The 26,199-nt window shown below is 30.5% G+C and overlaps 1 long non-coding RNA gene across 1 annotated transcript in view; it reads right to left on the bottom strand.

Annotated features, from left to right (window-relative positions):
- Positions 1-283: 283 nt before the first annotated feature.
- LOC105335228 (uncharacterized) overlaps positions 284-26,199 on the bottom strand; it is a 35,261-nt gene continuing 9,345 nt past the window's right edge. Inside the window, exons 2-3 of the long non-coding RNA XR_004596087.2 lie at positions 7,421-7,485; positions 284-1,322 (exon numbers count right to left, since the gene is read on the bottom strand). This is a non-coding gene — a long non-coding RNA (uncharacterized lncRNA). The remainder of the gene's footprint in view (positions 1,323-7,420; positions 7,486-26,199) is intronic.

The raw sequence follows: 26,199 nt of genomic DNA, 5'->3' as shown, positions 1-26,199 counted from the left end.
AAAGATATTTATATGGAATTATTTGTTCAGTTCAGTGTGTAATCATGACAAACTTGTTTCAATATGTTCATATACATTGTAACAATATTACAACGAAAAGAATACAAAATAGCAGTTACTGAGAAGAGTCGTACTGCTTTAAGCGCCTTGTATACTGCAATTAAACTTCTTTTTTTACATCTTTCTGACAGTTTTTAGTATCCTGAAAAGAAGACATATTCTTTTTTTCTCTCCTTATTCTGCTTCAAGCAAAACCAAAGGCATCATCTACAATCCTGTTCAAAAAACACAAAAAAACTCTTCCGTAGAGAATATACCGGAAAAGCAGATGATATCTGGACAAGAATAAAGTATTAGTTCGGGAAAGCTGTAAAGTCTACTACAGTCTTATTGTATTCAGTTTGATTTACATTGGATTATTTCTCTTGTTTGAAGCATTTTCACGATATTTTAGCGACTCTAAAGCAATTTTCCAAAATATTTATCGTTTTGATCCCAAAGCTTAAATGAGATCCATGGCCATCAGTATCAACAGAACAAAATTTCGAATGTTATGTTAAGCAGATAGATTCACCAACACAATCAATAAAAGTTTCATGGTGTGAAACATGTCAAAAATTTTCGGATAAGAAATTAATCGAGTTGTTTTTCGAGCGGCTGAATTATTTAACGAAATGATATTTTTGTTAATTTGTGTATTATCTTGAATTAATTAAAGTGGTAAACTTGAAGACTTATCGAAAATAATGTATTGTTTATTTCATATTCTACAAATTTGATACGTAGAAGTGATTTAATTGATGCAATCCAAAATACACAATGCATACATTAGAAGATATATCTTTTTTCTGTATGAATAAAACTGATAAATAGAACATATTTATCTAGTTCTATTTAATTTGTTAGCCTTCTCTTCTCTCTTACATAAATCTACATATATTCTATCACATTTTCACACGATTCAAACCAAAAAAAACAATACATGCAAGTTGAATTGAAATGCAAAATTAGAGTAAAATAAGTCTGGAATTCTAGCAGTGTAACAAAGAGTAACTTCCTTTTGTCTGTTTGATACATACAAAATCCATGCCATTCAGCATTTGTTTTATATCTATCGTAAAAATGTTAAATTTCTATTATTTAAACAATAACTTATAAATAAAATAGGGATAAATTATGTTAATTAGATTATTCAATGAACATCCAAACTTAGAAGAAACAGTCACTTGATCAAAGTGGTCGATGTTTTGAATCTGTTTAATATATTTCTTTACCGGGAAAATGACTGGTACATGTACGTCCCTTGGACAAGAATTCTAAACCTGTAAGAAAAAGTAAAATTATTGGTAATGGTTTCATTTCGGTTTGAGGGAAAGCATATCTAACTGTATTTGATATTTTTATTGTGCCCCTCTAATTTAATATGTGTCTCTTTTGATCTTAGATTGGTCTTTTATTGCTAAATTATCCATGACAAAGTATGTAGGCAAACCTTTGTATGAAAATAATTCTAATATTTGATTTCAAGAGTTATATGGTGGGCGTTAATGAAAAAATTACACAAGTTATTGTACTTTTATTATCCAGTCAATTCTGAATTTATAATTTGGCGTAGGTATCGATCTTACCGAATTTTAATATGAAATATACAAAAAATCACAGTATAATATAATTTTTGGGTCTTGATTTTTAATTGAATTTGGGATTAAAGATAAAATCTATACAAATCGACACCCCAACATTTGTATTCTTTTCGTGTCCGCTATATAAAACAGTTTTCGACGATGCTAAAGTTGCTTTGATTCTTTACCTCCATGTTTCTCTCTCTCTCTCTCTCTCTCTCTCTCTCTCTCTCTCTCTCTCTCTCTCTCTCTCTTTCTCTCTCTCTCTCTCATTAAAGCGAGATTACTCAGCCATCTTTGTTAAAGATAACTTACATGTACAGTTCATTTTATTTTGCTTATTGCCTGGGTCAACAACCTGCGAGTAGACTTATTTGTTCGGGGTTCGGTATTTCAGTAATTATCCGGAATGTGACCCGCCCTTGGAGCTTGTACATGTTGTCGCCGTACATTTCGTCTCTGGATACAGTATTTGCATTGTATATCCATCTCTATCGCTCTAAATAAGTATGATATATTTTTAAAAATGTTATGATTAAAGAAACGTTTTCTTTGTCTTTCCTTATTTTTATGAAATAGTCGAGGCTTTTTGCTTCTAAAAATAGGAAAATCCTAATTCTTTAACCTATGAATAACATCTGTGGGGTCACCGCTTGGCGGGAACCTTGTCGCTTTGTATATTATATCACTGGCATCGTCTGAAAAACACGCCATTCAGTTTGTAGATAGCTATGAGGTGCTTTTTGGAAAATGTTAATTAGTGTCTGTGTTTTGACCAATGAAAAAATGGCAAGCCAGACATGTTATGCGCAGACGTCTCGATTTTGACATGTGGGTTTGATGCGATTGGCTACGTGTAATCCACATTATCATGGGGAGATGACTCGAATATTCTTAAGCAATCAAAGACATGGGTAAGAAAGAGAGAAAAAGTAAGAGAGAAAGAGGGGAGAGACAGAAAAGAGAGAGAGATAAATAGATTTTATCAAATAAGAAAATGTGTCATCAATACCAATTTTACATTATGATATATATCAAACTAATCTTAAAGTGAATTGGGTTTGAATTTCAAATATATAAAAACTATACAAAATTATAAGCTTTTTTTAATCTCGTATGAAAAAATTTCAAAATCTTTAAAGCTTATAAATCTACTTTGAATAAATTGTATATTCAAAAAGATTAGGCACAAAAATTTAATCAATTATTTGTAAATCGATAACCATGTGACATATTTATTGTAACCTTTTATTTACCTTTTTTTCAAGAAGATTGTTGATGGTATTGACTGCGAAAAAAGTACGACGTCAGCAAAGGGGATAAAGAAGAAGGTGATCTAAACAATGGGTTTGTTGCTTTTATATAATTTTCTTTATCTTTACGAGTCTAACATTTGTGAAAACTAATTACTTAAATAATCATGGAATTATATTAACAGAAATAATCAACATTTGAAAATTAAGATATTAGATTAATGTTTTGACCATTACTTTCATACATTTCAAAATAAATAAAATTAAATAATAAACGAAGATTATTTATCACTGTAATTTTGGGAGAAAACTGATAGAACATATTCTAAAGTATATGATCATCAGTTTCACATACAACAAAATATCAAAACGTCTCCACTTTTTTAAAAGATAAATTAAATTCGAACATTGTTTTGCATTTTATTCTAATTTTATTTACCAAAATTAACGATTTAAAGCAAAATATTTCATTTATGATTTAAAAATTAGACATTCACTTTCCTTTTTGAAACAGTTTGTTTAACAGTAAATACAAACTTTTTTTCTTTAGTTTTCCTATAACCCTACACTACCTGCAAAATTATTTAATGAGAAGGAACCAATAACAAATTCATATTTAAGATGATTTATAAATCATGCTCAATTTCGATAAATTTTATCCTTGGAATTCTATTTTATTATTGAGTGTCTTTTCTGATGTAAAAGTTTATACAGCCGTTAAAAAAAGAGAGAGAATTAAGTTTAAAATTTCCTTTTTTCTTTATTTTAAAAAAAGTTACACTGCACGTTTACGAACGCTACATACAATTTATAATACTGACTGATATTTTGTATTTACTTTTTTTTTCGAACTAATTAGGGATAATTGATTTCAAATCATATTTTCACCGACCACATTTACTTTTACAATTGAAAAGAGGATAATAAAAAGGTTTTCGTGTTAAGAATTTTCTATTTCTATATAACGCATGTACAAACAAATGAAAATAATATATTATAGCTATAGAAGATGGCTAAATTCATCGACTAAAAGAAGGAAATTAATATAAATTGTTACGCGTTTTATATACATCAATAATCAGGTGGTTTTTTTTGTAATTTTCAGTTATCAAAAGAAAACAAATATGTGGTGACTATAATTCTTTAATGAATTGTTATTTCGTAAAACAAGCTAATTAATTCAGGCGCAATGTAACAAATACTGTTAAAATCTAATAATGTATGATATGCATACGAATATTTGATGCAATCAAATTACTAAGGCAATATTTTATATTTTTTAAAATCAGTTATAAAGATAAAAGAACAACAATGTACCACTTACACAACCCAACACACGCAAATATAGACCTTAAAAACGCATGTAATGAGCTTAATTGGTGTTTGTTAAGGTTTTCTTTTTCTATTTAAAACGAATTCCAGTCTAGACAGGAATGTATATAACACGTTCAAATTCAAAATTTGAAAACTTTTTTAACTAAAAGATATAAAAAGATGATGTCATAACTTTAAGATGGGTGGGTAGTCTTTAAGATACTTAAAATTTATTTGTGTACTTAATATAAAAGAATAAGAAACGATAGTATTATAAAAAAGTTTTATTCTGTAATAAGTTTGCATGCATTTTTTTTTTTTAGTAAATTGATGCGCCCTGGGTATATGTTAATTGTATGTCATTTTCAGCAACATACTGGTATCCACGTGGGTGTCATTCGGTATGTATTTAAACTGTAGGGAAACTCATCTAATATGTTACACCCCAATTCATAACTTAAAATTTATTTTATTCACAAAATTAAAAAAACACATATGCAGTTCACCTGCAATCATATTAGTCCTAGCTGAGAGGATTTGTTTCGTGCACAGTCTGTGACATGTTTCCAACAATTTGTTGGCCTTGTGGTATTTTCTTCAGAAATATGATAAGCATCAAAATGCACATTTATTTTAATAATTAAGTTAATAGTGATTAAAAGTGCTAACATAACTAAGCAACCACAGCCCCTTCCCCCTAAAATAAATACCTACTGTGGTTTTGTTCCCAGCTGTGCTTCATACCCAGAAAGGTGCAATTGTCGGTTGCTCTTATAAGACTGGCTTTAATATGTGTAGTTTGTATTAGCTGATCATTTTCTACCATTCTAAAATGTATCTCTGTGGTAAGGAATAAACTTTTTTTGTCATTTTTCTTTTTTAAAAGAGGTTGTTATATATCTGACGAATAGGAAATCCAAAAAAAGAGAATTAACTAACCAACTGACTGTTGTTAATAATCCACAATCGTCTATAGATGAGCCTTTGGTCAGAATGAAGGAAAACTGTTGTACATTTCATTTGTTTTAGTTAAAGATAAAAAGACCCCCACCGTTTACATTTCTTGGTATCAATGTTTGGTGCGAAACGTCCCGTGACTGCGTCTTTATCTTGGCTTTCTTAAGGTAGTACTAAACAAATAAGTTAATTTTTTTTTTATATTACTGTTTTGAATGAAATTTACAATTATGTAAAATTTGGGGGGAAAATCCGACCTGACAGTTTTTGCCCACATCGCCTCAAACCTATCATTTCAATCTCCTTTTAGTAGAGTGTAAAATGAAGAAATCATTGTTATAATTTGCTATGCCAATATGTTACTTTTCAAAATATTTCAAATGTTTGTGCTGCTATTTATGCAGGAAACCTTTTTGTTACTGAAAGACACTAAAATAAATCATACATGGTAACTTAAGATAAACTTTGATGCAATATGATGTACAACTAGCGCTTGTAAATTCTCTTTTAAAACGAAAATTAATAAAATTTAACAGTATGATTATCATGACCCCGTAACAAAATGACAAAATAATGAAAATTTTACCGTTGGTTTTAGATTCATTAAGGTTTAAGAACACCATTCAAATAAAGATTTCAAAACCATCAAAATATCCTGTACCTTGGACTTTTCCTGCCTTGAGTATCGGATGGATAGTATTTATATTTTTTCTTCAAAATATAGTAAACGTTTACACGATATTAATCCAATATTTCATGGAGATAAAAATTGATTAAAAAATCCTAGATGACTTCATCATATTTGACCTCTGACCTTTTATTAGACCTTGAAACCTTAAAGTTTAAACATTGGTGATGGTTGAAATTAATTTTCAGGTCATTTCTATGAAATTAAAGGAACAAAAGTTACACTTTTTTAATTGATGAAAGGTTAAATGGCATAAAACTCGCATGAACACCATTCAAATAAAGATTTAAAATCATCAAAATATCCTGTACCTTGGATTTTTTCTGCCTAGGGTATCGGATGGATATTATTTATATCTTTTTCTTAAGACCGAAATAAACGTTTATACGATATTAATCCAATATTTCGTGCGTTTAAGAATATATTTCAAATGAATAATTTCATCAGTGACCTAAATAAATGCATGCAAACAAAAGGCTATTCATTTTTTCATCCCGTAAAACGTCACCCCCCCCCCCCCAAATCTTTTTTTTTAATTTAAAATTTTTTTTTATTAAAAATATAAGGCTAAAATATCATCATCTTTTATTCTTGAAGGTTTTTTACAAATGAAAAAAAAAACCAATATTGGAAAAATGACATCGAAATATATTTGTCTTATCGTGCAAATCTTAATAAAAAAAAGGGCGTAGCAAAGATAATAGCACATATAATATTTGATATATCTAATATTAAGACTTATTCTCTTTTTAACTGTGTATATGTAGGACTTATGGTAAGATCCATCGATTAGTTCAAATTATGCATGTTCACGTTATTAATACTTCTCCTCAATGTATCTTTAATGCCTGATATACGGATTTCATTTTGACATTATATAATTCTTAAACGTATAACTTTCAAAAGTTGGAGATATATATGTTTAAACTTAAAAAATTGTAAAAAGGAAAAGAAAAAGAATACGCAATAGGGGTAGGCAACATCCGGAGTCACGGGCTAAAGCGCAGGGCGAGGTTATAAGAAGCCGCGTGAGATGTTTATGCAGATTCTTGGAGAGGTTGATAAATTGAAATAATTTTATTTCAATAAATTTGCGTCATATTTGTCGTTATATGAAGTATAAAACTGCAAATTTTACGAGTCTTTAGATTTACCCCACTTTAAAATTCTTATATATACAATTTTCCTAAACTTTGAAATATTATCTGCACACCCGGTTTTTACTCTTAGGAATTCCCCTTTTTAGGTAATGGAATATACGTATGGTTGGAAAGAGAAAAGAAATAGCTACACTGAGTAATTCCAAGATGTTTAACTTCCTTTAGTTGTAAAGAGTGGAAAAGAATCAAATCAGCACACGCCCTTTAATTACGATTCTTGAATAAAAGTAATAGTAAATCATTTTGTGTTCAGAATAAGTAAATACCGTTATTTTGGGATGGAAATACCATTATTTGGGGATGGGGGCAAAACTATAATAAGATATCAGAAACATAGTTGCAGATCAAAGTTGTATCTAAGCAAAATGAAGCGGCGTCGGTGTTATATTTTTGCATTATAAAACATCATAATAAGTACATGCTTACCTGCCAGCAAATTTAATCTGTGTATCAAATGCCATCATCTGGGCCTGCTGGATAGAGTCAGTGGTCTGTAATATTAAAATTATGAATTATAAAATAGGTCAGAATAACTATTCAAATTACTGAACAAGCACAAACCTCTAACTATATTACGTTTAATTTTGTGGATATGTATTTTTTTTTATAATATTTGTTACTTTTCATTACATATACAATATTTTGTGGATATAGCATGCAATGTGTCATATTTCCCGTCACTGAAAGTTAAGGCTGACATGATTGGCACGCTTTGATCTGGTGATGTCGACACTTCAAAAGTTGAAGAGGTGAAGATGGAGAAATAAAGCTTGTTGTGTTAGACCATTACGTTTTTCACATCGTTTGCGGTACAACTTCTTTAACTTCTATTATTATAGTCTTGGCAAAGAGTCTCGACGATAAGTTAGGGAAGTGTGCATTAAAGCGGAACTCCTGAGACTTCTTTTGAAACTTATTTTTCAATCGTATTTATTTGACAATTGTTGAAGTTTATATAAATGTATACACGTTGAGACACGAACTCCGCCTAACACAAACCAACGTGAAAGTCCGAAAATTGTAGAAGACCTCAATTTCTTACTCTAAATAGGGGTTTGGCATAAATGGTAAATTGTGTGAGCCTTTTAGCGAGGCACATGCAGGTGTTGGCACGAGACAGATCTCTGACTCTCAATGGAACTGCAGTATGACGTCTCGATACCATTTCCGAAGTGACACTAATCAACAATACCCCAATCAATCAATGCAATATCTACAGAATTTGTCATCATTTCAATAGATATATTAAGCTTATTGTTCTTGTTCTAGATCTGAACCGAATCAATGCTACTTTAGAATTTGATTGTATATTAAGCAGAAGCAAAGTTATATGATTGCATTTTAAGCAGAAGTAAAGTTACATGATTGTATCTTAAGCGGAAGTAAAGTAACATGATTGTATCTTAAGCGGAAGTAAAGTATGGACGCAAGCCGGCGAAAGAAAAACTTGCTGAATATCATTTTTTAGTGAACATATCATTTCATATATGCATGAATATCTAAAACGAGAAAACGTGATTGATTTAATTTGAAAATTTGATACAAATGTCAATGATTAAAACAAGTCATTGTTAATTTTTTAAAACATACTTATTTACAATAAAAGTGTAGTGCATATAATCCTGCATTGTTACAAAATATTATAATTAGGATGTTTGCTTTACCGTGAGGTATTGATGCTAGTGATACCATTGGGTTTTATCATATGAATTCGATAACGTGAAGAACTAAATCTATTGCCACGGATTAACAAATTCGAGACATATAGTTAGTATAGCGACACTGAGAGAGGATGCTCCTGGTATATTGGATTAGATAAGATTAATTTTGAGTTTTAAACTTCGTGCCCCGATAACACCTTACAAGATATTCCTTACGGACGCCTAACAATTGAAAAATTGAATTCGTTGGATGTCCGTTGATTGCTGACCCCGCCGTTGGTGGAGGTTCTCGATGTCAATGTATTGAAGACTTTTAAACGAATATCTACCGTATGATAACCGGTAACGTCTCGTACTAGCAACGATTTACGCCCGGGCCTAGCCGTTAAGTAACGCACAATTAGAAACGGTTGACTAAAGGTTGTGTACAAAAAATCATGCAAACGCTTATCTAGGTACCAACCCTTCTTGTTTGGGGGGAAGTAACTTAGCTTTTTGAAATAAAGTTATTGAAACAAAAATTGGTTAAATCGTCTGACATGGCCGTTTACACTGAATAAATATATATGACATAAGACGAACAAGAATATCCAAATTCAGTGAAATACATGTACATACTGCGGTGTCCTTTTACATAATAAGAAACCAGTTAATGCAAAACATTAACGTTTAGTTATTTTAGAATATAAGATATGAAAATCAAGCATTAAGATTATAAAAAAATCATTTCTTTTACCTCAATCGTAATTGTATATGAAATAAAATACTCCCTCTGCAAATGAAATTGTCCAATATGGTTAGAAATATTAATGGAGATGATGACCTCAGGCTATGAGATTGGGGTTATATGACAGCTGTGTTACTAATTCCAACTTTTATATATCAAATCACTTACAACCTCATCACTTAGAGTAGCGCAATTCAGTTTGTTTTGGTTCAAGCCCCTGTTCATGGTACCGTACGTTGGTGTGGGTCATTATGAATTTGTTGCAGTGACTGTAGTATAAGCACTAATTAATGCGTCTCGTGAACAACTAGCTGGCAATCATACGTTTTGATTTTTCTGTGGATCTTGATAAAATTAATATGTAATTTTTTACATTCTGGTTTAATATGAGATTTGGAGCCTTTCACCTTTGGCATCTCTCACAATTACCAAAGTCTTTTTAACCTTCCCCAGATAATGTCTTCCAATTAATCTCTATCTAAAGGACTATATACGGTTTTATGCATTTTTTGCCCCCAAAATCAAAGTTTTAGAAAGAGCTTTAAAAATAAGGTCACAGATAGATAAAATCATATAGGAAATAAAGGTGTAAAAGGTTATCACCAAAGTGACGTCATAATGTAGAAATGACGTCATAAAGATTGCATTATTTTGAAAAATTGATGTTTTGTAGCAAAATATGGGTGTTTTCCGATGGTTTTTCGACTAGGAAACATTGAGCGCAGGCTTGCTAAAGTACAATATTTTAGTATAATGTGTATAACTATCTGAAGAAAAACATATGTTAAAATCGCACTTGAGCAGACCTGTGCTCTTTACTTCCGAATGCAAAATATAGAGCAAAAGTGAGAATATTTTCATTTGTTTGCAAATTTGCGGGAATTAGGTCATTTAGGTGACGTCATAGATAAACAGCGAATGAGCAGAGATGACTAAAATCAAGATTAAAGTTATAGGCATCCTCTTTACAATGATTTGTGAAGATTTGATTTTTATACGATACTATTTAAAAACTGGTTGAAATCGGGGGCAGATATTTGACCATTCCGAACATAGTCCTTTAAAGTTTGGTGTAATGTCTACATACATCTATTTAATTTTGTCACCTGCACGTTTACTGTGTGCAACAACAAACCCAAGCAGTTTTGGTAAAACAATTTTGACGTGAGAATTCTTAAAGCAATATAAGATTTTTTATTATTAGAATTTCATTTTGCTTAAAAAAAAATGTTAGTATGATAAGTCGGCTTGTACTTAAACTTTCATAATTATAAGATTTAAAAAAAACCCTTTAATTTTTGTCAGAAGAATTCTTCTAAGGAATTTATAGCAGATCATATCTTGTACAGTACGACATTAATTCAATTTTGCTCAAATTTGGTCTTCTTATATCTAACGATTTTCCCCATAAATGTGGCTAACAGAAATTTAAAAACCACATGATGATATTTTTTTTTTGAAATTTTATAAGAAAATAACATTTTTGCAAAAAAAAAAATTCAACAGGAAAATTGCAGCTCATATTGCTTTAAAACTAATGCTATATATTTTAAGAAAGGATTCATTTCTGGTTTTCGACTTGTCCAACTTAAATTTGATTAATTGTTCATTAAATCAAGATGAAAGAAAATTAAGATTGTATATTTTTCTTCCTTTTTTACTATCATACAACTTGGCATAGAGAGTAATCAGTATTTAGAATCTAACAAGGACTATATATTTGGCGTAATATTGGCGTAGGGAAATATCATATGTTTTGCAATTCAGAATTGCTGCAGATTAATGAGTCTGTTTTAGCATTTTAAAAACAATAACATTTTTGTTGGATTTTTTTTTACTAATGTGAACCAATGATATGATACCTGGGTTTCAAAATATGTTTTTAGAATATGAATAGCCAATCAAATTACATTTTTATAAGCTTTATAAAGCGTCCATTCTATACAATTTTTTTTATGAAAAAATCACGAAAATCAGTTTTTCTCTCTTATTGAGTGGTCAATATATTAGCTTTTCTGTCAAATTATATTTTTATATAAAGTCTTCATAATACATAAAAATCAGAAATATTTTATTATTGGAAGCATAAAAAATAATCAAAATTTAAAAAAATTAGAGGAAATGCGGGCTAAGCAATATCAATTTTAGTATAAATATCTATTCCATTTAGTAGTATGAGGTGATAGACATTCTGATATTCTATCATTTCACTGAAGAATAAAATCTTCAAATCTTAAAAAATGTCTAGAACTACAAAGAGCTACACTTATTTTTATCATCCTTTACGTTCAGGAAAAAGGTTGTGACCTTGACCTGACCTTTATGCGAAAACAAAAAGGTCAAATTTGATTAAACTGGTAGAATCATTTGGTAATATGATCCGTTTGACTGTGTCAAAATTTCATGAATTTCTTATAATAAGAAGTATGTTTGATACCGAGAAGACTCCTTCCTTAACAGCACACAAATCATCTAATTCATTTGGTTTATTAATACATATAACAATGTACCTTCAGGCTTGTCACCTTATAGACAATATGGTTTGTGGGGTAGGGGGTCGAACTCGAACTTTTTATATATAGAATGTTGGGTATCCTGTTCGTCGTTCGAAGTTGCAACCTTTCTGTAACTTTTATCATACCGCCAGTAAGTTTGATTTTGTTATTTGAAAGGTTATAGAATTTTTCACAAGTGAGTAAAAAAGTCGAAAGAGACATAATTTTACCTATAGAGTCTGCGGAGGTAATACCGTATAACTGAGATTTTCTAAAGAGAGCTATTTTTTTTTAATTTGCGGCTAGACCTCAACCGCAAATATGATAACACATGTTTTATAGTCTGTTATCAATTCAAAAATCGAGACCAGAACGCATAAATTTGCACAATTTTATACATAAACTAGTTATACAGTATTAACAGATTGATTAATAAATTAAATAGATAAATTTGTCAACGTTGGGTAAGACAAATAGCTAATAACACTTGCTAAAGCAAAACACTTTCCATAAAATTTGGGGTTTTTTTGTGTATTGTATCTGGTTCAATTTTCTCACTAAATGATGGGGTATATTGTTGTATGATATTATAATGAATTTTAATATTCCAAAGAATTACCTATAAACGTAGAATTTCGTTTCAAATTTTGGTAGCATTTCACTCCTTTTTTAAAAAGAACTTATATGTTATATTCTATTTTAAGAAAAATTGTTTTGAAAGAGAAAAATCAAATCAAGGTCCATCATTTGCCTTTAAAGAAAGACCAAGAAAGACTTGTCATGTTGTAAATTTCGAATTTACCGGGTGGGTGTAAATGCAAAATTTACAACATAACAACTATGTTTTATTTACAACCATCCAGTAAATTCAAAATTTACAAACTGTCAGTATTCAAAGTTATCTTAAAGAGCTGGAATATAATGTGCATCGACATTTGCATAATTATAATATTTATTTGTTTGTGATATCGTTTCTTCATATTACGAGATGATTGTATTGATTGTATGCTGTTTTACGCCTCATCAAGATTATTTCACTTACTTCGTTAAATGCCAGTAAACGGCGAATGAAAAAAAAGCATGGTGCTTAGGCCCATTAAGAATAGAGTGTTGTTATTTATCGTGCCAGCACCCATACCGTAACGCGGGGCCTCGGGTTTGGATGTCTTAATCAGTCCTCTTCAGATTTGGCATTGAATTCTCGTACAGGAGGAAGTGCCTGTAATCACCTTAACAGTTCGAAAAATAACCAATTCACACTAAAATATTTTCCATTAGAACTGACTTCAGCCTATATGATTTTGCCAAAAAAGCATTTTATAATTAGGAAAACTTTTTCTTGACACCAATTTCTGCTATTCAATAGATCAGGGAGAGTTCTTAGTGTTATTAAAGTTTCTTTGGGCTTGAGAGCAAAAATTCATGTTTCAATAGTGTTAAGAGATAATGCATAGTTTATTTTTCGTTGAATTCTGACTTTAAAATTTTTAGTTCTATAAGAGTTGCATTCCTTGCATTCCTTGCTTAAGGTCAACATCAACATATTTTGGTAAAATAATTGTTACTTTAATTCTAAAAATGTGTTTGATGAAGTTGTAATTACAAATCAATAGAAAGTTAGTATGAGTTTGAATTTTTCTATTCATACGTATTTTTTTTTACAAATCGAGCAACAAATCCTACATTATTTATGTGGATGCTGACGGGAAGGTAAAACGAAGGAAAACTACTGCGCAGTTTTCTGACTACATTCACTAAACCTATTATTCATTTCTTATTGTTTAATTTAATTTTTTACAAAAATTAAAACAGGAAAAACTATAATTGCTCATGAATTAAATTAAAGCATTTTTCTTCGGCCAATCAGATTCGCCGTTTTGTCTATATCCTACTTGTAATGAATACCAAATGATAAAATACCCTGAATATTACATGTCGTTTCAGATTTTCATATTAAACGTAAATAGTTTAAAATTAGTTTGAGGAGACATATGTGCATCTAGAATAAATATTATTTTCCATAGATATGCACGAAGCGATACCTGTATGCTTACATGAAACATCAAGGTGAAAAGGTGTTTTAGTAAAATTCTGATATAAGTCGCATGAGATTGACGTACTATGTGACAAATTTTACATTCATTGGAATAAAGCAATGAAATCGTGTCAAATTATTAACCGTGTCGGATGTTAATCTTTCACCAGGAATACACAGATGCAAAACTGAGGCTATTTACAGTTTCGACAAATGAGCACCACTGGTGTATTCTTCCATGGATGACAAACGTGTCTGTTTGACAAATTAGTATTAGTACATTATATACATAGTACTCTACAGAACAAACAAAATATTAAATAATAGAACGGAACAGAACAAACGAAATACTGAATACTAGTCCTACAGAACAAACGAAATACTGAATACTAGTAATGTACAGAACGAACGAAACAATGAATACTAGTGATGTACAGAACAAAGATAACACTGAATACTAGAACTGTACAGAACATTAAAAAATGAAAACTAGAATGGTACAGGAAAAAAAAGAAACATTAAATACTAGAATGTTTCAGAACAAACAAAACACTGATACTAGTGATGTACAGAACAAACAAACCACTGGTACTATAACGGTACAGAACAAACAAAACACTGATACTATAACGGTACAGAACAAACAAAACACTGGTACTATAACAGTACAGAACAAACAAAACACTGATACTATAACTGTACAGAACAAACAAAATACTGAACACTAGTGCTGTACGGGAAAAAAATAATGAATACTAAAACGGTACAGAACAAACGAAATACTGAATACTAGTGATATACAGAACAAACGAAATACTGAATACTAGTGATATACAGAACAAACGAAATACTGAATACTAGTGATGTGCAGAACAAACGAAATACTGAATACTAGTGCTGTAGGGAACAAACAAAATAATGATACTAGAACGGTACAGAACAAACAAAACACTGAATATTAGAACGGTACATAACATACGATAATGTTAAACACAAAGGAAATGCTGAATACTTAGAACTGTATAGAGAAACGAAACACTAAAAACTAGTAGTATAAAACATACACGAAACACTGAATACTACAAACGAAATACTGAGTACTTGTGCTGTAAAGACTAAATGAAACACTGTTCACTGGAATGGTATAGATATACAAAATACTGAATACTATACTGTAGTCTGTCCCAAGATACGCTTGAACGATTTTTAATAAAATACACATACCCGTGAAAGAAGTGCAGTTTAAAAAGATAAAAGGGCAAATATCCAAGATAACTTCATTCACACTTCATCATTTTACTCTGAGATTTCTTACGGAGATTTGTAATGGGAAATGTTGACATCTCCATTCGGAAGTCACTCGGAATACCTCACAAAATGTTTCAACTTTATCATCCTGATTTATTGCAATACAAAATCACCGTAGACATCACATTACATTTTTTAGCCGTGTACTGAAACCTGATAAACTAAAGGGGGCGTTTCACAGACGAAATTTTGGAAATTTATCATACTTTTGAATGAACACCGTTTGAACACCGAGATATTAGTAATCAAACCAAATGTGAATCGAGGATATCTTTGGACAGAGTATCGTGGTGTAAAACACAAACGTAATACTGAATACTAGAACGGTACAGAACGTACGAACCAACGAATACTATAGTGACGTACAGAACAAACGAAAATCTAGTGTTGTGCAGAACAAAGAAACATTCAAAACAAGTACTCGGGACAGAACAAACAAAATACTAAATACTAGTATTGTATAGAACAAACAAAACAAAACAGTTCTGAAAATGTTTAATCGCATTAATTTTGGTGCAGCTGCAAGCGTTAACTGCCCTTTTGAAGGAAAAACTGCATTTCGTACATAAGACTTGAAAATATGAATTCACAGTCGAATATGGGCAATTTTGATTTTTAGAGTTAATCGTCATTACATCTTCCTGGTAACGAATGGGTGAATAACAGTCCCAAAACAGTAAATACCGGTTATCGAGTGATCAACATAGACCAACTTTAATAATAAACCCACCTTGTAATCAACGCTATATAACAGTAAGGAATTATTCTTTGAGTATTATGAGGAGATAATTTCGGTCCGGGCGTGGTCAAATCCAACCGAAATTATCACCTCATAATATTCAAAGAATGATTCCTAATTACTTATATCTATATTATTTCTAATTTCTACCCTTTGAAGCAACATTTTAAAATAATGAAAATAAATATTATTTTTTTTCAATTGTTCAATATTTTTTATATTCAAGGTACTGTCAGATTTGAATAATCACAAATCTGAGCATTTGTGTTGATAACATTTTTACTTATTTTTATTTATCTATCTCGTTCATCCTTGCATACATGTAACATTAATAGTAAATAACATTAACTTTCTTACTACATTTATCAAATATCTACGTACTGATGTAAAATATTATTATATAAGTAAAAACTGAGACGTATTTGTTGTTTAACATGTAGGGAGAGGGCGAATTAAGATTTTATAACTTGTGCCCAATCCCATTGCAATATTTAATGCAATAAAATATGTTCAAATCAAATCAACATTTTAAAACCACTAGTTTGTACAGGATGTATTACTACGCGGCGCAGCCAATAACGTGTTCAGTTTTGCTATAAAATACGCCAATTTTGTGTCGCTCATCTATTATGAAATTATTTATATATTTCTATTTCTATTGCATATAGTGCAATTGTGTGCAATACGTGAATTTAAGAGGCGATTTTATAATCTGGAATACACACGTCATTTGGTGAAATAATCTTATATTCACTAGATAACAGGAGCTTGGACTTTGGGTAGTTGAACGTGCTCTGTCTATTTCATTGCCGGCCACTCAGCTTTGGCTCTTTGAAATCAACAAGATTTGTCTGGCTTTTGAGCAAAGTCTACAAAATCTGTGTAAATTTCAATTGAAACAAGCGTGATCTTTAACTTCTTTTAATGCAAGAAAGAGATACATGCATTTGCATCATACCGAAAGTCCAAGGTCTTATTAAAATGGTTCAAAGCCTTGATACTAGCATGTCTTTGTCAAGACTTATAATTCAATATTATTGGATAAGATTGGAAAATTCTTTATATCGTTTTTAGAATTCATTTGACGGAACCCATTTACTACCCATTTTATTTCCTAACTGAAAAGGTCTTTTATACTGTTTTAGGTTGACCAAAAATCTAAATAACGTATATATTAAAAAATTAACTTAAATAGTTTGATTTCAATGTGAACAAAGAGATAGGTCTAGTTAGGATTTTTTAAACAGGAGGCTTTAAATTATATTAATACATGTATGCATATATACATTAAAAGATTAAATTAGATTATTATAGATAATTTAAGAAATCTTTGATTTTAAACATTTAATGTAACATATACCAAAATGAGAGGAATTTGGTAACAGAGAATGGTGTGGAATTAAAAGGTATAGAACAAAAAATGCTTGTTTTGGTAGGTTTTGACACATAGCTTATTACAATTGTAAAACTCTATACATCTTTTCAAGATTAAAATTAAAAAAAAAATTTTTTATATGATCAATAAACAAGGATAACATTTTTATGAAATTTAGTTCGTTTAAGTACATTAGTATATTTGGCGTTGACTACATGTACTACTGAGGGCCCTTCTCTCCCCCTGCCTTATACTCTGTGTGACCGTAGGTCACAACATATATATGGATATATGAAAGTCTTGTGAAATTATCTATTTAGACAAATTTATTAGTCTATCTTCGTATCAAATTAAAATTAACTTTTGTAATTTTGTTCATAAGAATTGCAGTTCATTCTTTAAAATACCGTGCTCGTGTAAGGATACCGTATCAATACCGTATCATTAAGGATTATACCAGTTCGTACTGATTTCAGACGTTATCTTGAAAGTTCTTACTGTGGTTTGAAGGCATCAATCCGAAACTAAGTAACAGAAAGCCAAATTTTTCTAATATTTCATTTTTTTTTTTAAAAGTTTTCATATTTTGTTCAATTGAACGAAACTCAAACCTACACCATTTCAACCCTCTTTCAGTGGAGAGCATAAAATGTAATGGCCATTGTTAGAATTTGCATTGTCAAAAGCTACGTTTTAAGATATTAGAATTGTTTGTGTTGGTATTATCAAAGGAAAATTATTTGTTAATTAAAAAATATATAAACTATATTTAATACGACTATATTCTAACCGGTAACTTAAATTTATCATAATGTAAAATTAGTACTTGATGTGACTTTTAAAGACAAAAAATTGCAATACTTGAAGGTCTTTTAAAAGAAATTGTATCATTCAAATTAAAATAAAATTTCACAGTATGCCAAGACAACGTTTTTACGATCTATCAAAATAACGAAAATAAACAATGGTTTATAAATTAAGTAAGATTAAAAAATTTGAGAGAGGCGAAAATTGATATTAACCGTAAATTACTTTGACCTTTTAATATGACCATAAAAATTGACGTTTCTTTCATTCTTAAATGTTAGAGGGATAAATTGCACAAAGATTAAATAAACACCATGCATTCAAATGTATATTTCGAAATGTTCATGTATTACCCCAATTTTGTTTCTTCTATGAGTTGATGAAAGGTAATATTAGTGAAAGGAAAAATGATTCGAAATAACATATATTATAAAAAGATATACTTGTGTTTCATTACTTTTTGTGTTTGAAAATATGTTTTGCAAACTAATTTCACTGGTGTCACGTAACACAGTAGATATAGGATGCATTATAATAGATGTAAATAACCCTTCACATGTTACTACTTTGCAATCATAGACAGAAATATATTCTGATTTTTCTTTACAATGAACCTTTTCTAGTGTATATAAATGTACCATGGTCTGTCTAGCTGTATGTAAGTGTCGCTGTTAACAGAATCAGCTGCAACAACAGTCTATTTGTTATACATACATGTACAACTGGCCGCTTCATCCACCATAATACTACTTATGTTGTTTCAGGACATTAAGGAAGGACATTAGTTCTTTGTGACGTCTATTTAAGACGTTGAAAAATTTTCCATGAAAGTTTGTAGAAAATGCATAAAAGGTCTGTTAAAGTTTTAGTAATATATAGGAACAATCTTTTCGTAATATATTCAAATTTTATTCATTCATGCTGTTTTTCCTCCATTAAGAGTTTATGATAATATTTTAAATTCTCTACAAGACATTGTAAAAATCATAGAAATACTGTATTGATAATTTCATTGTTTACAATACTTTAAATAGATTCAAAGTTTATACATTTCATACTTCATTTCCTTCAGAGGTTATTACTAGTAATTGATTTTAAAATTCTTTACATGCACATTTAGAAATACTGTGCTAATTACCAATTAGAAAGTGTCTTAGAATTTCTCAAAAAGAAGCATCATGATAAGTTTTTGCCATTATTATTTTTTACAAGTAAATTAAGTCCACTTATTGAAAATTAACATTATTATACAGCTCTTACAAGCTAGGCTTAATAAACGTACAACTATCACCCAGTTGTCCCCGAAGAGTACGTTTTATCATCAGTATCTTTAATACGGTAATATCTGACCAGGAAACGTGCTTTTAAAGTCATTGCTGGACGATATAAGACCCACTCCCAATTCAAACCACGGTTGCAGCGTTTAAATATTCCACCATATTCTCATATTTTGTAATCATTTAGTATTTATTTAAAAGCACGTTGCTATATCGGAGTAATAAAAAAAATGAGGAACTTATGAATATTTATTACTGATGGCCATCATAACCATCCTAGTGTTGCGCTGAGTGGAGTGGTATTACAAAAACTAAAAAGTGGTGTCCGTGTGTCCGTGGTACACCCTCATAGTGCTGCATTGACTTTGTCTATTGGTCTCTTTGAAAATCCTCCCTACATTCTGTGTGTCAATCATTACTTTTCACAGTCTTGAATTTATTTATTTGAAGAAACTTTAAAATATTTTGATATAAATATTTATTCACTTTTAAAGATTCTGTTGCATTTATAATTTAAAAAAGAAACAGAAATGTGTATATTTAGAGTTTTTATTTAAGTCCAAAATGTTTTAAAGGTATTACGTAAATCAACATGAAATGATTTCATTCAGCTGCCTACCGTTTTGGTCAACAGTTTGGTCTGCAAAACATGATTCAATGTATTTTTTGAATATATATTTAATTTAAATTGCCTACATCTTCAAGCACAACCCTCCTTCTTTCGTGATAAGTGTGAAATGAACAAATTTTAAGAAGATTTTAGTCTGTAAAGTTAGCTGCTATCGTTATAACAGGGCATAACGAGGGAAAAGATATGAAAACAACAAAATGATATCTACATTAAATATCATTGAAACCACCAACACTTTGTTTTAGATGGAAGACATCATCATCTATTAACAAATCGTATAACCGTGTTCGATTACTATAAACTCTATAATTGGGATACTTTTTTTTATAGTCGTATACATGTATTTAAAATATGAATATTAAAATATTCCTGTATGGATATTCAAGAAAAACTTCAGTTTTTTCGTAATTGTTTCGTAATATATAACGCTTTATTTTTTTCTCTTGTATTTAATTTTCATTCTTTGTTTTCATTAAAACGAATGCGCCACATAACATCATAAGTAATACTATAACCAATATAAAAATAATAATTCTTCAGAGCAAATTTTCGAATCTCGTTCGGTTTTCAAGCCTCTCTTTTTCACTGAAATGGACAATTCTCTATGTCCATATCTTACAAAAGTACAATTTTAAAAAAAAACCAATAGATTTATCAATAGTTATATTTATATAGTATTTCAGTAGACAGAACGACTTTTAATAATTTCTTAAATCATCATTCTGATATTTAAGAAGGAAAGTGCCCCCTTAAGCCCCTTATCCACTGAATATTTTCACATCAGTTTACGATTGAAAACTGGGTTCTTTTTAAATTGTTGGATTTTATGTTGCTTCTATTTAAATAAATTGTTATGTATTATAAAGTTTAATGCCCATAGCTATTGTCGGTTATGAAATTTCGATCAGATATTCCAAAGTTCGATTGATCGGATAAAATTTCTGTCTTTCGGGTCTCTTCATTAATCCAAGCAACTTTATTTTACTGGACATATTATTGTTAGTACATATAAAATATCTTAATTATAACATACTACTGATTTGGATTAAAAATTATCTTAATATTATTTCTGTAAATAAAAACTTTAAGCACTGCATGTGCTAATCAATACTTGTGATTTAACAGCTCTTTGCCTGTTTATATAGACTTTATTTGGAATCTAGTTCTTAAGAATCACGCTATGAGCCAAGCATTCGAGTGAAAACTCTTGTAAAATCTAACGAGCAATTTGTTATAACAAAAAGGAGAAACGATTTATGTCCAAATCCCTCAAACAAATTAATTCATTTGTATCATTTTCATTTATTTCTTGTGATTAATATAGAGGTCTAACAGAAAGGGACTAAAAAAAAGTCAAGTTATAGTGAAAGAGCGGCATTTGTTTAATAATGGTTATACAAATACTGTGCATCGTTACTGTTAAGTCATTTGATATTGAATTCAGAGATTGAATGCGCTCCAAGATTTCATACAAGAGAAGAATTTTTTGGTTGCCTTTACCGATTTTAGCTATTGCTATATACGTAAACTGTACGTAGCGTAACTGTAAACGTAAAACAAGGGAATCTCCGTCCAAAATGGCCATTTGTTAAAACGTCATGTCACCCCGTTATATACAGAGTTTGATGTCTATTTCTATTCCTTTGTAAATAAATTTACATGCACATTTCCGCTTGGAATTGTCATACTACGAGTAAATGACGTATTATTAATGTTTTCTAATCCCTAGCGGCTACATGGATGGTTAACTCAATCTATAGAATATACTGTATCATTAGAAGTTATAGTTTAAGTGCACCATCCTATCACGCCTCTGACTAGATGATGTTGATGGAGTGAAATTCAGTAACTCTAATGATAAAAGCAGCCCTTTTTTTTATTTAAACCAGTCGATATACGAAATATATCCCATATATGTTAATATTAATCTTATTTTATTAATAAGTAAATTCTCCAGAATCTGTTTGAATTTTCTTAAACCACCTATACATTTTGTACCATATCACCGAAGTCCGAACTAGAAATTCTAAATCGTTAATTCTCGTTTATTAAATGCGATTTAAATTCAGTATTACATAAAATTACATCATGATGCTTAAAAATACAATGGAAAAAACAAAAAATAAATTTGCATTCCTCCTCCCCAGAAATAAACTTTTTATCGTAATTTTATTAAGTTATTTTAACTTTTCCTGTTCCAAATTATGCTCACTTTGATAGTTCCTAGAAATGTATTTCGGAAATTGTACATGTATTTGTATCCTGGAATCGATATGTGACAAGGGTCAACACTACATCTTTGCTGTCGTTGCTGCAATATGCAGTTTCAAAAAAAAAATATATGTCGTAATTAGGGAGTTAAATTTGATTAGCATACCAAAATCAATCAAATATTTAATGACTTATTTGAAAACAAAAAGTAGACTCCGTTTTACGTGAAATTTGTCTGTCGATAATTGTAAGGAAGAATGAAAAATAAATATAACTTCTTGTCGAAAATAAACAACAACATAACCCTGAGAAAGGTCTAATACCGTCATTACTCTATACTAGTAATCTTCCGAGGTACTTACAACTGAGGATAGAATTGGAATTCGTGACAGTTGGTTTGTTATTAGATGCAGTAAGCAGGCACACTCGTTATATGTAGTTCAGATCAGTACAGGGGCAATCACGGAAGTAGCGTAGATATATGGATGAGGATGACGTGACCTTAGCAGGTCATTAAAAGATACGTCATACCATTAACACAGGTTTTGACTATCGTTTGATAGTTGTCAGCATTCATGGTATATGTATATACAGTTTTATTTCGAATTCTAAATGTCAACGACGATAATAGTCTTATAAGTTTCTTAAGAACTGCAGTACATTGTACTATTCTTTGCTATTTGTGCCAGATAGAAGAGATTATAAATTTCTTATATTGTAGAGGCTCTTATTATCTATATTTCATCACGTTCGACATTGAAACTTAAACGCTTAAAGCAAACTGAAAAATTGCAGCGTGTATAGAATTTAACCTTTTCAAAAATTCAAAATTTGCAATATTTAAACAAACCACCCTTTTCAAAATTTCTTACAAAGGGTAAAGTAAAAATCATCTTATACAGATCATTAACCAAAGCTTTAAAAAGAACTAAGATACGGAAATAACATGTATTTTGAAGAATTAAAAAAACCAAAGGTTTGGGTTGGTTTTGTTCTTTTCGATAGAACGTAAACTTATTGTTTCCTGAAAAAGTACGTTACAAAATGTGGTTGCCCAATTTTTGTTCAAAAAGAAAAAAATATATGTAAAAAAAAACCAAGCGTACACTTATTTCTTGTAAAGAATAAAACAATTTTTTTTATTTCTATCACAAGAACGACATTTTTAGGTGCATACATTTCAGTGAAGTTATTGTCACTGCGGCATCCCTTCATATTCACTTTTCATAGCTATTTCACTTCTTCCAGTTCAGGTGTTTTTTTTTAAATATTTGAGTTTTGTTCTAAAGGGATGGGGTAAGGTACGAGTTGAAGGAAATGCAGGTGAAAAAACATGTTACACAAGATATAACTAGCAAAGATATTTGGTCACAGAAAAAATGGGGCTTGTGCTTGGGGGTGGAAGGTGTGTAAAAGCATATTTTGCGGTTAAATATGTATTAAGCATTTATATGTTAAACAGTTCAAAAAATGATTATGGGTTCTATTTTTAAACATAACCGCTTACCACAAACGCTTTAGGCCCATGCAAAGAGTCGGTGTACCTAAGGTTATGTGGTTCCTAATCGCTATTTGAAACACATCCGAGTTCTAATCTCTCATATTGTTGGTGGTTAATGTTCATTTTTCATGGCGAAATTTCTCAGAATCGAGCAAAATAGTAATAAATCAAGAATAAGGGTTTTTGGCCATGGTTTTTTAACTTCAACAAAATTGGTGAATATTTGAAATCTTTTCCATTCAATGCAACACATTTCTATACTAGTATGAGATAGTAAAAAAAAATCATATTTATACATGTAATTATATATATATAGTGCAAGAAAATTCTGTACAAAATTGCATCATGGTCTCTATCATAAATATGTATAGGACTGTTCTACGTCGGTACGACAAAACTAGAATTTGAAAATTTGAATTTTCCAACTCAAGGTCTTTTAGAAAAGGAAATTAAAATAATCTTAACCCCTTCCTTAGTATGTCTTAATGTTTTAGATATACGATGTGTATGTACTATTTGATAGAGCTACAAGTTCAATAAGTCATGTTCGCTCATAGGCCTGTAACATGTGCAAAAGTGTTTGCCAGGTATGAATGATAGTGTCAGATTCAACGATACTTTCTATATAAATGCGTCGTATTATTTTACATTTTAGTTTATCTACTGTTTTGTGGAATTTCTATCTGCAACCAGGGGAGAGGGTGATATAGCGTAAGCTATTTCGTAAGGGGTGTGTCCATTCAAAATAAACCTGCAATTGTTATTACAAAGGGTCAGGTAAACTTATGGGTTGATAATATTTGTATCCATAATTTCCATATTCATGTATATTTTGATTTATGCATATCTAAAGCTGAGTTCACGTCTAAGCAGCTTGAACAGCATTTCCCAGGCATTTGATATTGTTGATAGTTGCATAATACTAGTATCCATTTCATTCATTGAAACCATAAAATATTTTGATTGCGATTAAGCATGATACATTTCATATCAAACCTTTAGTTTACAGCGATTTGACTAAAATAACCCCCCCCCCCTCCCTTCCCCTCCTTACGTCACATCAGGTGAGTGGTCATTTACTACATACGGACCTATCGTAGAACTAGATATGGACTCACTTTCTTTATTTACATGTCTGGCTGCAACCTGACGCAGCAAAACTTAGATGACCCACTACACCCCCCCCCCAAAAAAAAGAAAAATATTTTTGCTCAAAATGGAGTTCACCTTTTACCTCTACTCAATTCTTCTATCTGTATACTTTAGAGATATCAAATGTTGTTATAAGCTTGTAACCTTGTTTCCGTTGTGTAAAGTACATGTATTTTTTTCCCAAGGCTAACAAAATCACCTTATACATGTAACGAAATGGCGGTGCTGGTAATAATGGAGAATGGCGGTGGCTACGCTCTTTTAAGGGGATAATTAGAATTATTTCCTGCTACATGAAGCAGTCTCAGGTTTGTTGTTAAACATTTCTATATATAAAATCCATCACACATCAAGGATGTTCGTCCATTTATCATAATTTTACCTAAATCTCGAAAGTTACGTAATTCTAGTAGACGGTCGCATGGTGGTCTCGTTCTGAAATAGCCAAATAAAGGCATATTCATCGAGTCAAGGTTTCATGCATATTCATTTCAATGTTTACTTAGAAATTTGTAAATTGTACCCGTTAAATTATTTATTTTCTAGGAAATGTCTAAGTCATACTTGCTGCTTCAATGATTTGAGAAATTATAGATAAGTTTGTCTTTGAGAGCATTCTTGATATGTGCCTTACAGTACGCTCTTCAGTACATGCGATAAGATTTTTAAAGGTTAAGGGAATGTTTGGCGCAAAGTGAGAAGTAACTTATGATCGCATTAAGAAAATTATAGAAAAACGTACATGAGAAAATCAGCTGAATAAGTGAAAAACAAACGATATACTTTAGAATGATATCTACTGACGTCTAATGTAGAAAGAAGACAGCACTACACAATGCACTGCACATAGCGGATGTAAATATGACGAAGTTAGCTGGAATTTAGGATTTTTAAATACTTCGTCAATTTCACTGAATAAGATAATAAATGTCTGATCACTTTTATTGACGTTTACTAATCACTTTCATTGACGGTACAAGTTTTACTTACTCTCTCTCTCTCTCTCTCTCTCTCTCTCTCTCTCTCTCTCGCCAATATAATTATAAGTACTATGTGTTGTTTTACATATTTTGACCAAACTAGCCACATCGATGTATCGCTAGTACGTGACATTTGTGAGGCTTGTTTCGCGGAGACCGGTTTATGTGTGGTACGGTGCCTGTCCTTGGCGATAGATCTATCTTTTGTGATAACCTCTACCATTTAACTTTATTTAGTCTGGAAAAAAACAGCAAGACAAGCATTTTCTGTGAGTGTGTACGCAAATAGATTACCTATCCTTTCTT

This window comes from Magallana gigas, chromosome 2, assembly GCF_963853765.1.
Source record: "Magallana gigas chromosome 2, xbMagGiga1.1, whole genome shotgun sequence".
Classification (NCBI taxonomy): domain Eukaryota; kingdom Metazoa; phylum Mollusca; class Bivalvia; order Ostreida; family Ostreidae; genus Magallana; species Magallana gigas.
Note: the sequence above shows the minus strand (reverse complement) of the source record. Positions and strands in the feature narration are given on the sequence as shown.